This window comes from Rutilus rutilus, assembly GCF_951802725.1.
Source record: "Rutilus rutilus genome assembly, chromosome: 3".
NCBI lineage: Eukaryota > Metazoa > Chordata > Actinopteri > Cypriniformes > Leuciscidae > Rutilus > Rutilus rutilus.
This window is the reverse complement of record NC_140211.1, coordinates 213,584-232,337: the sequence shown is the minus strand read 5'-3', so window position 1 is coordinate 232,337 and position 18,754 is coordinate 213,584. Positions and strand designations below refer to the sequence as shown.

Genomic DNA, 18,754 nt, shown 5'->3' with positions numbered 1-18,754 from the left:
CCGCCGTGACACAATTATTGAAATTAAACTCCTTCCAGTTCTCTGGCTACCATCAATAAAATCACTGTTCTTCACCGTTTCATTCAAAGCTTCTGTTTCTCTTGAATCTTGAGCAGCGATTGCTCAACGCTGACCGCAGAAACCAGGAGCCAAAATATACGTTAGTCTTCTTCATTCTCGTTTACATTCTGTCATCATTTCCTCACATCACTCCAAGCCTGTGTGATTTTCTTCGGATTCGCTCTTTTCAAACAGATTACAATATTAGAACGCCCAGCGTGTTTGCTTGTTTGTTCTTTAACGGCAGGACATTTTCATAGTGAGCAAAATGTATGGAAAACTATATCAGGTTTTTACTATCTATTTTGGCTCAAAGCTCTTAAACTTTATCTGGTTTAACTTTAAGAATTTCTACATAAGGCTTAGCTGAATAAAAAAAGGGTTAAATCCAGCACACTGGAATAAGACATGCTTCAGGAATGAAGGACTTTGTTTAAAAGAACATGTTTCTGGGTTTTCTCCTGATATAAATGTCATCAGGGAACGGCCAGTTCGACATGTTCGTCTATAACAGTATTTCAGCATCACCGGCTATGACATGGCAGAAACATATAAACATTGAACAAACATAATATCATGAATACAGTATAATAAAAAAAAAAAAAACAATTTATAAAATTTTACTTAGACAAAAAAAAATAAGTACATGTACAAAATTCTATAAAACATTATTATTTAAATGTACTTGAGCTACAAATTGTACACGTTTTCCTGGATCCATAAATAAGCCCTTAAAAGTGTGTCCTGATAAAAAGCGCCGTCTCATAGCATTAAAAATAAGGCAGTCCGAGAGGACAATAAACACCCTCGAGTCAGTCTATGACCCATCCGACACCTGGAATATACGACACCCGGAATATATACAACACCTGGAATATACACAACACCCGGAATATATCCGACACCTGGAATATACGACACCCGGAATATATACAACACCTGGAATATACACGACACCTGGAATATACACAACACCTGGAATATACACGACACCCGGAATATATCCGACACCTGGAATATATGACACCCGGAATATACACGACACCCGGAATATATCCGACACCTGGAATATATGACACCCGGAATATACACGACACCCGGAATATATCCGACACCTGGAATATACACGACACCCGGAATATACACAACACCCGGAATATATACACAACACCCGGAATATATACACGACACCTGGAATATATACAACACCTGGAATATACACAACACCCGGAATATATACACGACACCCGGAATATATACAACACCTGGAATATACACAACACCCGGAATATATACACGACACCCGGAATATATACAACACCTGGAATATATACACGACACCCGGAATATATACACGACACCCGGAATATATACACGACACCCGGAATATATACACGACACCCGGAATATATACAACACCTGGAATATACACAACACCCGGAATATATACACGACACCCGGAATATATACAACACCTGGAATATATACACGACACCCGGAATATATACACGACACCCGGAATATATACACGACACCCGGAATATATACACGACACCCGGAATATATACAACACCTGGAATATATACACAACACCCGGAATATATACACAACACCCGGAATATATACACAACACCCGGAATATATACAACACCTGGAATATACACAACACCTGGAATATATACACAACACCCGGAATATATACACAACACCCGGAATATATACACGACACCCGGAATATATACAACACCTGGAATATATACACGACACCCGGAATATATACACGACACCCGGAATATATACACGACACCCGGAATATATACACGACACCCGGAATATATACAACACCTGGAATATACACAACACCCGGAATATATACACGACACCCGGAATATATACAACACCTGGAATATATACACGACACCCGGAATATATACACGACACCCGGAATATATACACGACACCCGGAATATATACACGACACCCGGAATATATACAACACCTGGAATATATACACAACACCCGGAATATATACACAACACCCGGAATATATACACAACACCCGGAATATATACAACACCTGGAATATACACAACACCCGGAATATATACACAACACCCGGAATATATACACAACACCCGGAATATACACAACACCCGGAATATATACACAACACCCGGAATATATACACAACACCCGGAATATACACAACACCCGGAATATACACAACACCTGGAATATACACAACACCCGGAATATATACACAACACCCGGAATATATACACAACACCCGGAATATACACAACACCTGGAATATACACAACACCCGGAATATATACACAACACCCGGAATATATACACGACACCCGGAATATATACACGACACCCGGAATATATACACGACACCTGGAATATATACACAACACCCGGAATATACACAACACCCGGAATATACACAACACCTGGAATATACACAACACCCGGAATATATACACAACACCCGGAATATACACAACACCCGGAATATATACACGACACCCGGAATATATACACAACACCCGGAATATATACACGACACCTGGAATATATACACAACACCCGGAATATACACAACACCCGGAATATACACAACACCTGGAATATACACAACACCCGGAATATATACACAACACCCGCAATATATACACAACACCCGGAATATACACAACACCTGGAATATACACAACACCTGGAATATACACAACACCCGGAATATATACACAACACCCGGAATATATACACAACACCCGGAATATACACAACACCTGGAATATATACACAACACCCGGAATATATACACAACACCCGGAATATATACACAACACCCGGAATATACACAACACCCGGAATATATACACAACACCCGGAATATATACACAACACCTGGAATATATACACAACACCCGGAATATATACACGACACCCGGAATATATACACAACACCCGGAATATATACACGACACCCAGAATATATACAACACCTGGAATATACACAACACCCGGAATATATACACGACACCCGGAATATATCCGACACCTGGAATATATGACACCCGGAATATACACGACACCTGGAATATACAACTTCATCATGTCTTGATTTAAAAGCATAGACGCATCTTTTCCCAACCACAGAATTTACTTATTTACATTCTACCCATTGCTTGCTATTTCTCATATATATATATATATTGGTTGAATAAGGGCTTGATGTCCGAGATCATTCACTGATTCTTTCTGCAAGAGCTTGTTTTGCGACCATGAGCAAGAAGTCGATCTCCAATAATGCCACTCTGTCCTGGAATCCAGCAGAAAACAATGTTGTACTTGAGTCTCTATAACAGATTTGCTTTAATATTTCAATGATTATTGGACGGTTTGTCTTCATAGACTCCAGAGCCTGTAGACGGGTTTTGAATCAGTAAATACAATGAAGTTCTGTTCTCAGAGCCAGTAATCGAGCCCGAGCTTCTGCTGGAAAACTGGACCGTTGGTCTGGGATCTGAATACTGCTGGACGCCAGTTACTGCAGATCCACTACTGTCAATCAAGACCCATCAGTAGAGATAGGATTATGATACGGAAAAGGCTTCTTACTGTATGTCAAGACATGCCGATGATGAATATGTGGATAAGTTTCAGCCTTCTTATTACAGGACAATTCCAAATTGATCCATAATTCTTCCAAACTCCAAGGAGGAACTGGACAGAAGTGAATCTGGCACAGATTGTTAATATGAGGTCTTGTTCATATTCCAAAGGGCCTGATATAACTGGGTCTGGCCTCGTACAGATGTGGACATCGTGGGTAGAAGATTGACTTAAATGCTGGATTATGCTGATGTGTCTTTATCTTGATTGCATATTGAAGAGATAATTTCAAGCATCTAATTTGAAGAGATGGTTCATTTGTTTCTGCTTGTACCGGAGAAGTCCTGGAAGCTCAAGTCTCAAACCTTGATGGTGAACAGAAACTATTATAACGTCTTATATCTGCAAAAGAACTGTGCAATCAGCACCCCATTATGTTTTTACTCGTGCCTTAATAATATTCAGTGCTTTTAAACATCTGTTTCGCCATCCCGTGAGGAGAGACTGGAACCTCACTTCCTTCCATGAAAACAAAAAGAGTCACATTTTCTTCTTTTGTGTTCAATGGCAAAGAAAGTTTGAAACAACATGAAGGTGAGCAACTAATGGCAGAATATTCACTTCTGGCTGAACTAATTCATTTTCATCATTTCTGGGTGAATGTTTTCCTTTCATATCTGTAGAGCACATGAAGAGAAGAGCCTCCGTCACCACAGCGTCTGAAGTCGCGTCACGTATCGCTAATCAGCGCTGAGGATGTTTCAGACACACTCCTCCGCGCTGCGCTCGCGCTCCCTCTCTTCAAGATCTGTTTACCTCAGGATCTCAGCTCGGCTGGTTAGAGGAGAGGGATTACATCAGATCCGGCACCGGGTCACACAGGTGAAGAGTTCGGGTCACGTCTGGAGCATCACGGCACAGCGCTGAGATCGGGATCAGTGTTCAAAGACAAAAAGAGCTTTTCAGCTCATCTCCCACTTTAAAGAGCTGACAGGAACTAAAGTAACAGCTAAAGCTTCCGTTAATCACAGCCGGGCCAGCTATTCACTGCACTCGTGGATAGGGAGATATACACTTATTTTCTGTAAAGCTGCTTTGAAACAATGTGCATTTTGAAAAGTGATGTTCAAATACACTTACTATGAAACAAACACACACAAAGCCTCCAATCCGGCCTCTAGATAATAAACGCCAGAGGAGAACTGGCCCCCGACTGAGCCTGGGTTCTCCCAAGGTTTTTTTTCTCCATTAGGTCACTTGATGGAGTTTTTCGGTTCCTTGCCACTGTTGTCTTTGGCTTGCTCAGTTGGGGATATTCTGGGGATATCTAATTTGATTTTATCAATAAATTCCACTAGAAACAAACCTTGTTGTATTATTTTAATTTAATACTGTGAAGCTGCTTTGATGCGATCTGTATTGTGAAAAGCGCTATACAAATATACTTGACTTGACTTGACTTGACTTGACAAAGATCCTGAGAGATCGTCCGGTGAAAGAGAACCGGATCATAATTAGGCCAAACACATTTTATCCCAACATAAATTCATTCAGGTGAAGCTTTGTCCCGCTCAGCATATCTGAGGAAAAGCTTAAACGTTCCCTCACAACCCACAGGAAACCCACAGGAAACCCACAGGAAACTCACAGGAAACCCACAGGAAACTCACAGGAAACTCACAGGAAACCCACAGGAAACCCACAGGAAACTCACAGGAAACCTACAGGAAACCCACAGGAAACCCACAGGAAACCCACAGGAAACTCACAGGAAACCCACAGGAAACCCACAGGAAACTCACAGGAAACTCACAAGAAACCCACAGGAAACTCACAGGAAACTCACAGGAAACTCACAGGAAACTCACAGGAAACTCACAGGAAAGTACATGAGGAAAATGTGCATTTAACACCCACTATTGGTTTGGACAAGAGCTACTCAGATCTGAAAGGGTCGTGAATCTCGTCTACTTTTACAAATGATCATCAACACCATCTTCACCGCGTGTGTGCAGCCATTATTATTGCAAACCAAATTCACAATTCATATAATAGTTCCAGTAGAGATAGAACCCCAGTGTTCCCGAGACATTCAATGACAGATGAACAAAATAATCCAGTCTGACTGCTTTATGATACTTTTCTAATGGGAAAACATCATGATTAGCTAGAAATACTCAAAGGTGAGTAACCAGCGGAAGAAAACTCTGGGTCTCGACACACACCCATGACAACACTCTGAACACACACTGAACACACGTCCATGACAACACTCTGAACACACGTCCATGACAACACTCTGAACACACACTGAACACACACGTCCATGACAACACTCTGAACACACGTCCATGACAACACTCTGAACACACACTGAACACACACGTCCATGACAACACTCTGAACACACACTGAACACACACGTCCATGACAACACTCTGAACACACTCTGAACACACACGTCCATGACAACACTCTGAACACACACTGAACACACACGTCCATGACAACACTCTGAACACACACGTCCATGACAACACTCTGAACACACACGTCCATGACAACACTCTGAACACACACTGAACACACACGTCCATGACAACACTCTGAACACACTCTGAACACACACGTCCATGACAACACTCTGAACACACACTGAACACACACGTCCATGACAACACTCTGAACACACTCTGAACACACACGTCCATGACAACACTCTGAACACACACGTCCATGACAACACTCTGAACACACACTGAACACACACGTCCATGACAACACTCTGAACACACACTGAACACACACTGAACACACTAGGGATGCCACAATTCTCAATATAATATTGAACCGTTCGGTACCACATCCACGGTTCAATACGCGCTTGTGAATTGCGATTTTTTCGGTTTTACGTTTAAATAATTTATGTGCGTTTTATTTCTCTCCGAATTGACTGTTTGTGTGTGCCTGTAAGTCTACGAGCTGATAAGGAAATTCCCCGCGAGTAAATATTCAATCACTATGCTCTAAATTTAGGGGGCGCTTAACCATCATTCCACACTTTAACATGGCGAGCGGTGGTGAAGTGAGGCTACAGTACGAGGAAGCGCCGGCGTCTTTCAAATCCGTGGTGTGGGGACATTTCGGTTTTGCCGTTGAGTATAGTGCCGAGGAAGAAAAAACGGTAAACAATAAAAATAACTATGTGCAAGCATTGTTTTACACGTGTAGCGTACTCAAATGGAAACACTTCCAACATGACTGCACATCTGCGGCGCCATCACCCAGCAATATCACTGTCTGAAGGCACAAATATGTTTATTTGAAATGGTCAATTTAAAGGGGTTGCACACCGGACGCGCAGCGCCACGTATTTTAAATTCGAACACATTATTCTCTATGAGTGTACGTAGCGCTACACACAACGTCGGCGCCCTTCGCCGTCTGTCCGCGGCGCCCAGCAACGGCTCGGGACCGTGTTCAAAATCCTGCCGCGCCACAGAGCGCCATCTACATAGTTTTACATTAAATGTAAATGTATTTGTCTCAAATCGTCGTTAATGTATATACTGACTTCACCCTGTGCTGCAATATACATTTAGTTTTACATTCACTCACAGGAATCAGCTGCTAGAATGAAAATGGCTGATGTTATCGGATTTTCAGGTGATATTGTCAATTCATTATGCTCTGAGGTAAAGTGCTGAGACTGCAGACTTAGCAACGATTGTATTTAAATTGTACAGTACAATCATAACATAGTACAGGCATTATCTTAATTTCATAATGTCCTTAAACATAACAATATTGCTGGCCATAAACTGAGAAAGTGCGCGTCCGGTGTGATACCTCGAGTTGTCCTAGACTGACCCCCTTTATGTTTACTAACATGTAGGCTAGGCCTATGTTTATTTTCAAAATGGGCTAACAGCAGCTGTGAGATGTCAGTGTTAATTGTATATTATACAATACACTATAGGAACTAGTGGACTTTGCTTAGCTTTTAAGTAAAATAAAGGAGTATTGCAATAAATCGTTTTTATTTTTTTCTCCTTAACCTCTTACTGTTCCTATTGCCTAAGCACAGAATAACAAAAAAACAAAAAAACACTCTTATGTGTCAAGCCATCAGAACCGAACCGAACCGAACCGAAAACCGTGGTTAAAAAACCGAGGTGTGTATTGAACCGTGGGCTAACTGTATTGTTGCATCCCTAGAACACACACACCCATGACAACACTCTGAACACACACTGAACACACACTGAACACACACTGAACACACACACCCATGACAACACTCTGAACACACACGTCCATGATAACACACTGAACACACACGTCCATGACAACACTCTGAACACGCTCTCAAACACACACGCTCTGAACACACACGCTCTGAACACATGCGCTCTCTGAACACACACGCTCTCTGAAAGCACACACACTCTGAACGCACACACACTCTGAACGCACACACACTCTGAACGCACACACACTCTCTGAACACACACACACACTCTGAACACACGCACACACACTCTGAACGCACACACACTCTCTGAACACACACACACACTCTGAACACACACACACACTCTCTGAACACACACACACACACACACACTCTGGACGCACACACACTCTGAACACACTCGCTCTGAACACGCTAAACAGAGTCAGGTTCATCTGTACCCTATTGATCAATCACACATCAATATATCATTAGCATACTAATGACATGACATAATAAACCACAAAGCCAGAGAATCAGCACACGCGCGCACACACACACACACACACACACACACAGAGTGTTTTTTGCAAGGACATTTTCAGATTTTTGAGTCCAACTGCAAGAGAAACGCCTCAGTTATTATTATGAGTAAATTTTCACAAAGGGGTTCCTGAACTGGAGGGAGTTATTAGAGAAGGGCAGCTGAAGACAAGCCTGTACAAACACACACACACACACACACTCGCTAGATCCAAATCATACACACTGTCATCATCCTCTCTTTGTGTGAAGAAATTGTCTTGGTGTGTCTGTGAGAGAGAGAGAGAGAGAGAGAGAGAGAGAGAGAGAGAGAGAGAGAGAGAGAGAGAGAGAGAGAGAGAGAGAGAGAGAGAGAGTGAGTGAGAGTGTGTGTGTGTGTTCTGCGGGTTGTCTCAGTGAGGTCGTATATCGCACCCCAGCGGAGGAGCCGCGCGCGCTCACATCATCCTCGCTACACATGAACTCATGAACTCAATGTGAAAATCACACACAGAACAATCTTCAGATTTCAGATCATTTAATGAACATAATACAGGCAGAGCGCGACAACACAACGGCCGTCAACGCCACACACAACTTACTTCGCTTGTGTCTAACGTGTGTGTGTGTGTGTGTCACACGGAACAGTCTAGAGATTGTGAAGGGAAACATTGTGTTGTTTCTCTCGAGACTACAGAAATGATCATGTTAAGTGTGTGTCGAGACTCATGAGTGATCGATGCGCTGATCATCAGAATCTGTTCACCGAAGATTCGCCAATTACTTCACGCGCATCCAGCGATTCTCTTCTGTAACCTTCATCGTTATTCCAGAAACACTTTATAAGATCAAACCTGACCTGATCCGAAACAAGAGATCACTCACACACACACACACACACACACACACACACACACACACACACACACACACAGCTGGAAAACACGGGTCCGCGTTTGTATCGGAGATCAGACTGATGCTCTTCAGCTCATGACTGTAAAATTGGACACATCGTCATGATGCTGATCAGAGACAACCAAGAACGAACGAACGAACACACACACACACACACACACACACACACACACACACACACACAATGATCGATCAGCTCTTTACCTTCGGAATTCTCTCCCCGCGTCTCCGTCTCTCCTTCTACCCAAACTCCTGCGGTTTTCTCCGGAATCTCCTGAATAATGTCCAGTATCCGTAAGAGCGCAACGCGTCTCGACACCGCGCGTCTTCCGATGGTGCTGAGCGCCGCGTCACCTGCGTCCTCACATCAGCAACGCGACCCGCCCACAGAGACACGCCCCGCGCCGCGGGCGGAGCCGAGCTGCAGTCAGAGCGACGCGACGCACGCGACGCGCACAGATGCTGTGGAACGAAACAGGGGAACGCGACTGATGTTCCCCGACACGCGACGCGTTCAGATCCTCCGCATACAGTCCATACAAACTGTGCGTTTCTGCTGGAGCGCGCTCGTCACCGAACCATCATCACATCATCACTACTGGAGAAAACACCAGTATGAAGAGAAGATCTCCTCAGAGACTGCAGAACTAGTGATCAACACTGAGGAATAAACATTAAGATCCGGTGCATGATGTTCATGAGGAACCGTTCATACAATGATATTAAAGCGAGTTATGTCAAATAAGGAATATGCTGGATATAAGCGTATATCTCAGCATATATATATATATCAGCGTTACTGTTTCTCTCCGTAAATATAACGTGTGCGTCAAGACACGAGGAGCGTGTTTTTGTGTTTAACGCCAGACGCAACGCAGTGGAATGGGGAAAACGCGAAGTCTAAAAACGCGATAACTTTTAAAAGTTCTTTCAACTTCAGCACATGATGGAAAAGAACGCCAAGAGTACGGCGGCCGGGAAGGGACGGGACTCGCTTAATTACATCAAGACCCACTAATTTATCAGACCCTAATAGCGTCAATCTATTACAGAAATTACAAAACATGTGCTACTACTTTAATTATCAAAATAGATCATACATAACGTTAAATTATGTAAACATGACATAAAAGGAAAATTAAATAGATAACAAAAATGTACAAATATTAAATAAAATTAAGACCTCATCTGTAAATTAATTTAGAAGACTATGGGATCAGAGGAATAAAAATGTTTTCTTCTTAAATACGCCAATTCTTTTAACTAATAATAAATTATTCAGGGACAATGTCTACTTACAAGATTGGTAATATTAGAGAGAAAATTATAACTATGCAACCGTCTACTACAGTATCGCATCAGGCAGTGCATAGTCAATTCAAGTCAAGTCTCCTTCATTTATACAGCGCTTTAACAATATAGATGTTTCACAGCAGCTCTACAGTGATAACAGGAGATTACAGTAACAGAGAGTGTTTCAGCTTTACAGCAGCTCTAGAATAAAGTTATTGTCCAGCTAAAGTTAGTTTTGACTGATTCACTTCCTTTGCAAAGATCATTAGTTATTAACTTAGGGGCCGCTAACACACACCGTTCTCACAGAAAAGCCCTAATACGCTCCGGCCGCTCATTTGCACAGAACAGTGCCTGGTGGATCGAGAACGCAAACCCTGAAATAGGTTCCAAGGTAGAAACCTTGAAAAATGTATAATACAGAAATGTTTTATCGCTTCCACGTAGCCTCGTGAACTGGAATTAGCCCGACAACGTTTTATCTGTACAGAGCTGAAGGGAAGGAGGCCTTCACAGGGGAGAGACTAGCGACACTTCAGGACTGCGTTGTCGTCGCGTCCAGGCGCAGGTCCTTCATCAGATCTGGAGTGTGTGTGTGTGTGTGTCATTCTTCTTATGATGTAACGAGTACATCAGGATTTATGGGGAGTGTTCCCGGTTCCGGCTGACATATTAGATATATTTTAAGATGGAAAAATGCAGTTTTACAGATGCTAGACACGTTACTTTCAAATGAAAGATTGGTATCAAAGAGCACACCCAGGTTCCAGACCGACGACGAAGACTTAACAGAGCAGCCATCAAGTGTTAGACAGTATTCTAGATTATTACATGAGGAAGTTTTTTGTCCAATAATTAGAATCTCTGTTTTTTCAGAATTTAGTAGTAGGAAATTATTAGTCATCCAGTTTTTTATATCAGCTATACATTTCGTTAATTTTGTGAATTGGTAAGTTTCTTCCTAATGATATCTCCTAAGGGTAGCATGTACAGAGTGAACAGCAACGGTCCTAGTACTGAGCCTTGTGGTACGCCATACTGAACTTGTGATCGATAAAAAATTCTTCCTCTCCTATAGCAATGAATGAATCAAAGTTTTCCTCAGGGAGACGACAGTGCACTGCCTGATGCGATACTGTAGTAGACGGTTGCATAGTTATAATTTTCTCTCTGATATTATCAATCTTGTAAATAGTTTGTAGTCTCCCTGAGGAAAAATTCCATTCCTTCATTCCTATAGGAAAGGAAGAATTCGCTAAACTCGTTAAATCATCTAAATCGACAACATGTATGTTAGACCCTATACCGACTAAGCTACTGAAAGAGATGCTTCCAGAGGTCACAGATCCTCTTCTTAATATCATTAATTCATCTTTGTCATTAGGATACGTACCAAAAACCTTTAAGCTGGCTATGATTAAACCGCTTGTTAAAAAAACGAAACTTGATCCTTCAGAATTAGTCAATTACAGGCCGATCTCGAATCTACCTTTTCTGTCAAAGATATTAGAAAAGGCAGTATCCTCACAACTATGTTCCTTTTTAGAAAGAAATGATATCTGGAGGATTTCCAGTCAGGATTTAGACCGTACCATAGTACTGAGACTGCTCTCGTTAGAGTCACAAATGATTTGCTCTTATCATCCGATCGTGGTTGTGTAACACTATTAGTGTTAAATAGAATCGAAAATTAAATTGTGTGTGTGTGTGTGTGTGAGTGTGTGAGTGTGTGTGTGTGTGTGTGTGTGTAATGTGTGTGTGTGTGTGTGTGTGTAATGTGTGCCCTTGTTTATATTACATTGTGGGGACCAAATGTCCCCATAAGAATAGTAAAACCTGAGATCACCTACATTGTGGGGACCAGCCAGCGGTCCCCACTTTTCAAAAGGCTTATAAATCACACAGGATGAGTTGTTTTGAGAAAGTAAAAATGCAGAATGTTTCCTGTGATGGGTAGGTTTAGGGGTAGGGTTAGTGTGTGTGTGTGTGTGTGTGATGGGTAGGTTTAGGGGTAGGGTTAGTGTAAGGGGACAGAATATACAGTTTGTACGGTATAAAAACCATTACGTCTATGGAGAATCCCCACAAAGATAGTGAACCAGACATGTGTGTGTGTGTGTGTGTGTGTGTGTGTGAGAGTGTGTGTGTATGTGTGTACGTGTGTGTATCATTCACACACATTCACACATTCCTCCTAGAGCTCATATGGTCTGTTGTGTGTTTCAGTGTTTTCTGTAGGATTCTCCAGCTTTATTGATCTGACTGACCCATCTGTGACTCTCGGACAGTAAATTCAGTGCGAGTCCAAGACTCTGTTATCGCAGCACTAAATGTTAATGTTCATCTTGTAGATATACAGCCAAAACTACTGAAGATCTAAATCTACCGGCCAACAGAGACGAGAGTGTGTGTGTGTGTGTGATCGGTGGAAAGCAGTTTTATGATCTCAGAGAGGCTTTCTCACACACGATGGTTTTAAAACACGAAACCTGTTCTAACTGCTAATGTCACTTTCATCTCAGACTGAAGATTGAGTCACAAACATTGCACTTTCTTATTTTTTGTTGGACAAAATAATGATGTCTAATGATGAGACATGAATTTCAGAAATCACCCTCAAACACAACATTTGGTAATACTTTATTTTGATGGTCCCTTTTGAACATTCTGTTGAAGTAACTTTGCATCTACATGTCAACTAGCTCTCATTAGAGTATTAGTAGACCGTAAATTCTGTATCATGGCTAGACAAGTCATTTGTTGAGGTCAGTTTGTAAAGAAAGACACATATATATGTGCAAACGTGCATATCTATAGACTAAACACGCAATACGCATGTGCGCCGTCAGCGTTTTCACAGATTCGCGTTTTTGAAGTTTATGTGGAGATGATAACGTTTTCAAAAAAATGTGAAACTTGCACCTTGGATGCTGTTTCAGGGTTTGCGTTCTCGAGCCACCAGGCACTGTTGTGTGAATGAGCGGCCGGAGCGCATTAAGGGTTTTCTGTTAGAACGGTGTGTGTTAGCGGCCCCTAAGTTAATAACTAATGATCTTTGCAAAGGAAGTGAATCAGTCAAACTAACTTTATCTGGACAATAACTTTATTCTAGAGCTGCTGTAAAGCTGAAACACTCTCTGTTACTGTAATTTCCTATTATCACGGTAAAGCTGCTGTGAAACAGTCTATATTGTTAAAAGCGCTGAATAAATGAAGGTGACTTGACTTGGCATCAGCATCAGATGATAATCCCAGCGCTGCTTGCGTCCGGATGAGTGTGTAGAGCCACATAACCTCAAACTCCCGGTCTGGAATCCCACAATCCCACGGGCTTGGACACGCAGGTACTGATTCAGCACTTTACACGTTTGCTGATAATCTATCCCTCCATCTCTCTCCTGATGCGAGAACACATGAGCGATCTCTTCACTTCTTCAGGAGGAATATTTCTCATCACTGTATAACCCAGAACTGGCCTGAATCATTGACCACTGATTAAAAATATATAGCAGCGGTACTTCCCACTGTAAATGCACTGATATAAAAACAGTGAAAGAGCATTAATACAGAGAAATACTTGAGGTGCCATAAGCTCTGTGAGGAATGCATTTACAGTGGTAGTAATTTATATTTTATGAATAATTGATTTGTAATAATTTGGTATATATAGCAGAAGATGACACTTCTGTACTACTCCATCTGCCTACTACACATAATATAGGCTAATATCCTAATATACTGTACATGCTGTTGGGGAAGATGTCAGATCTGTCATTTGAAGAATGTTGGTACCAAATATGCTTATGACACAAGAACTGTTAATAATTGCGCAATTATACAACAGCCCTCAAATCTGCTTGTGTTTCTGTCAGGCGTCGCACTGGTGGTGTTGGTTTCAGTGGCTTATTCTGCAGGTTACATCATTACACCAGTAGGAGACCAGTGCCCTTCTTTATGAGGGAGTCGTTTCAATCACTCACTCAAACGATTCCTTCAAAACACAGATTCACCGGAGAAATGTTTTTTTTATTCATATGGTTTGTCTACAACAGATGAAAGTTGCTGAAAAAGAATAAACAGAATGAAACATGAATCAGACGTGAATATGCGCATGTGTGTGTGTCACTGTGGATCTGTTAGTGTGGTTGACACAGCAGACATTTGCAAAGTTAAATTCTAAGATAGAAAACTTTCCCTTCGGTAATCCTGTTTTTCTTTCTTACCAATGAGCTTGTGTTTGGAGGCGACGTTTAAATGATGTATAACTCATAAGAGTCAGTGGTCCATCTGAAGTGGTCCAGAAATGATCAAGTTGGTTGGTTGGACTTTTTTTTTAGTGGGTATCTCTATGTGTTTGTATTGCAATATACAGAATTTCACTTTCTTTTACTACAGTGTCCGTCTTTGTGTCATCATGGCACACAACATATTTTCAAATAATTGTAAGACTTATTAGTTTGTGGAGCCCCCCTGCTTGAGAACCACAGTTTTAGACCTCACTAACAAGCATAATCTATTGAATGTCAATAATAAACATTAACTGTAAAAAGCTGTTAATTTTTATTTGATTGTAACCCACCGAATAGGAGCGAGCTAATAATTGGCTGTAGTGGAAGCTTTATCGCTTGTACAAGCAGTTTTATGACAATTCACAAATACCAAATTTTGCATAAAGCAATAAAAGTCTGAAACGCTAATAGGTCTCATTCAGAGAGAAAGAGAGAAACAAAACAAATTCGCAACAAACCACAGGCTCCAAAAGGGCACAACCATAAGTGTGAAGAAATTTATATAACCAATGAATGAACGAGACGAGAGAGCAGTATAACGCTTTTCCTTCTCAAACTCATCATGTTTACAGACGAATGCTTCATATCTGCTCTCCTAACAGAGGTAATCAGCCTCAAAGTTAGGGGGTATTTTAAAAGGATTACTCAAATCCTTTTCAAATATAAATGACCCAAAACCTTTATGACTTATGAAGTCATCATAAGTCTAAGGAACAAGAATGTGCAAAATGTTTCTATATGTCCATGTATCTTGTAATGCACTCTAGAGATTTTTCATCAGTTTTTGATCCTGAACTGAGATACTGATATTTCTGTAAACACCCGTATAACCAAACATCGCAGTGCACCCTGACATAAAGATGGCCGGCACGGTTAAACCAAGAAAAATAAAAAGCGATACCAAGTAGCATGTGTGAGGACTTCTGGGAGTTTTCATTGTCTGTGACACTGTGACCTCTCAGGTTGGGATAATTAAACCTGTCCTCCTCAGAGATGTTTGTGGCCTTGGACTCGACATTGGCTCCATGTTACAGCGATTCCCTCCTGTGGAAATGACCATCCGCTCCTCTCTGAACCACGAGCCCCTCACGCCTCCATAGTGGCCACTGGGACTTACACGGTTTCACAAAATTGCTTTGGCCAGTGGTGTATGCAGTGATGTGTTCAAAAACATCCAGGATGGAGAACTGTGAAGAACTGCAGCTCGTATCACACCGACACTTAAATTAATAAACAGAGAGAGAGAGAGAGAGAGAGAGAGAGAGAGAGAGAAAGAGATGGAGTGAAGGTGTCAGGTAGAGAGAGAGAGAGACGGCAGGGACGGATCATTTCTTTTCAGGAGATACATGGTGCATTAGTGTTTCCATTTAATGGTTCAATAAGAGCTTTCTAAAGGGATATTGTTTCCGTTTGCTTATTGGTCCATTCATTATTCCAGCAGATGTGTGACTTTAACCCGCATCTTACCCTGAGAAAGAATATTACAGAGAAAAAAGAGAGGTATAAAGCGCAGGTTGAACAAAGAAAGAGGACTGAGGTTCATGAACACACACACACACACACACACACACATTCATATTCACACTCACCTACAGTCTCCAATCTGTCTTTGGATTGTGGGGGGAAGCTTATTTTGAGACACATATTAATTGTTTTGTTGGTCTCAGTGAGTTTTGGAGGTGAGATTAACTGTTTGACCAAGATTCATGCTGGTAATGCAGACCGAATGAAGAGTGGCTTTAGTATTGACAGATGCTTGTTAGCAATTAAAAACAAAACAAAAAAAACTGTAACTGTGCACATACTGTATATAGGGGTATAGAGAGAAATGTAGCATTGGTGCATGTTGATTCAGAGCTTCATCTGGTCTTCACAGGAGTTTCTCGAGTCTCTTCACAGGTGTTGATCATCGGAAATCTTCATGATAGGCTGGATCCAAACTGGACCTGACATACTCTCAAGTTACCTCAGGATGGGCATCCCGGGATAAAACAGAAAAGCAAATGGAAAATAATGGAAAAACCCTTTGGAGAAAACAGGCTCAGTTCTCCTCTGGCCAAATAACACTTGATGACTGGCGTCGTGTTTCCATGGAGACCCAGGTCTGTTTCACTGCCATCTGCTGCACAGCTGGTGACTGTAAACACTGAAGTGTTTATGCTCAGGATCCTCTGAGAGCTCAGGACTGCCAACACACATGATGAGGACAGGTGTGTTTATGCTAATGAGACGAGCAGAAACCAGCGCTGGCATCTGAGCGGCTGTGCAAGTGTTCCAGAGCGAGAGAAGATGCTGATGTCCAGCGCGAGAACAAGACTCAGAGATCGAGACACACAGAGTCAGAACTGAAGAAACTCTAGATCAGAGAACGAGACACACAGAGTCAGAACTGAAGAAACTCTAGATCAGAGATCGAGACACACAGAGTCAGAACTGAAGAAACTCTAGATCAGAGATCGAGACACACAGAATCAGAACTGAAGAAACTCTAGATCAGAGATCGAGACACACAGAGTCAGAACTGAAGAAACTCTAGATCAGAGAACGAGACACATAGAGTCAGAACTGAAGAAACTCTAGATCAGAGAACGAGACACACAGAGTCAGAACTGAAGAAACTCTAGATCAGAGATCGAGACACACAGAGTCAGAACTGAAGAAACTCTAGATCAGAGAACGAGACACACAGAGTCAGAACTGAAGAAACTCTAGATCAGAGATCGAGACACACAGAGTCAGAACTGAAGAAACTCTAGATCAGAGATCGAGAAACACAGAGTCAGGACTGAAGAAACTCTAGATCAGAGATCGAGACACACAGAGTCAGAACTGAAGAAACTCTAGATCAGAGATCGAGACACACAGAGTCAGAACTGAAGAAACTCTAGATCAGAGATCGAGAAACACAGAGTCAGAACTGAATAAACTCTAGATCAGAGATCGAGACACACAGAGTCAGAACTGAATAAACTCTAGATCAGAGATCGAGACACACAGAGTCAGAACTGAAGAAACTCTAGATCAGAGATCGAGACACACAGAGTCAGAACTGAAGAAACTCTAGATCAGAGATCGAGACACACAGAGTCAGAACTGAAGAAACTCTAGATCAGAGATCGAGACACACAGAGTCAGAACTGAAGAAACTCTAGATCAGAGATCGAGACACACAGAATCAGAACTGAAGAAACTCTAGATCAGAGATCGAGACAAACAGAGTCAGAACTGAAGAAACTCTAGATCAGAGATCGAGACACACAGAGTCAGAACTGAAGAAACTCTAGATCAGAGATCGAGACACACAGAGTCAGAACTGAAGAAACTCTAGATCAGAGATCGAGACACACAGAGTCAGAACTGAAGAAACTCTAGATCAGAGATCGAGACACACAGAGTCAGAACTGAAGAAACTCTAGATCAGAGATCGAGACACACAGAGTCAGAACTGAAGAAACTCTAGATCAGAGATCGAGACACACAGAGTCAGAACTGAAGAAACTCTAGATCAGAGATCGAGACACACAGAGTCAGAACTGAAGAAACTCTAGATCAGAGATCGAGACACACAGAGTCAGAACTGAAGAAACTCTAGATCAGAGAACGAGACACACAGAGTCAGAACTGAAGAAACTCTAGATCACACACAGAGTCAGAACTGAAGAAACTCTAGATCAGAGATCGAGACACACAGAGTCAGAACTGAAGAAACTCTAGATCAGAGATCGAGACACAGAGTCAGAACTGAAGAAACTCTAGATCAGAGATCGAGACACACAGAGTCAGAACTGAAGAAACTCTAGATCAGAGATCGAGA

General features: G+C 41.8%; 1 protein-coding gene across 2 annotated transcripts in view; it reads right to left on the bottom strand.

The window, feature by feature from the left end:
- nrxn2b (neurexin 2b) overlaps positions 1-9,691 on the bottom strand; it is a 499,069-nt gene extending 489,378 nt beyond the window's left edge. For both annotated transcript variants that reach the window (XM_084404964.1, XM_084404965.1), the window contains exon 1: positions 9,563-9,691. The gene's annotated coding sequence lies outside the window, so the exon portion shown is untranslated. The remainder of the gene's footprint in view (positions 1-9,562) is intronic.
- Between the last annotated feature and the right edge of the window lie 9,063 nt (positions 9,692-18,754).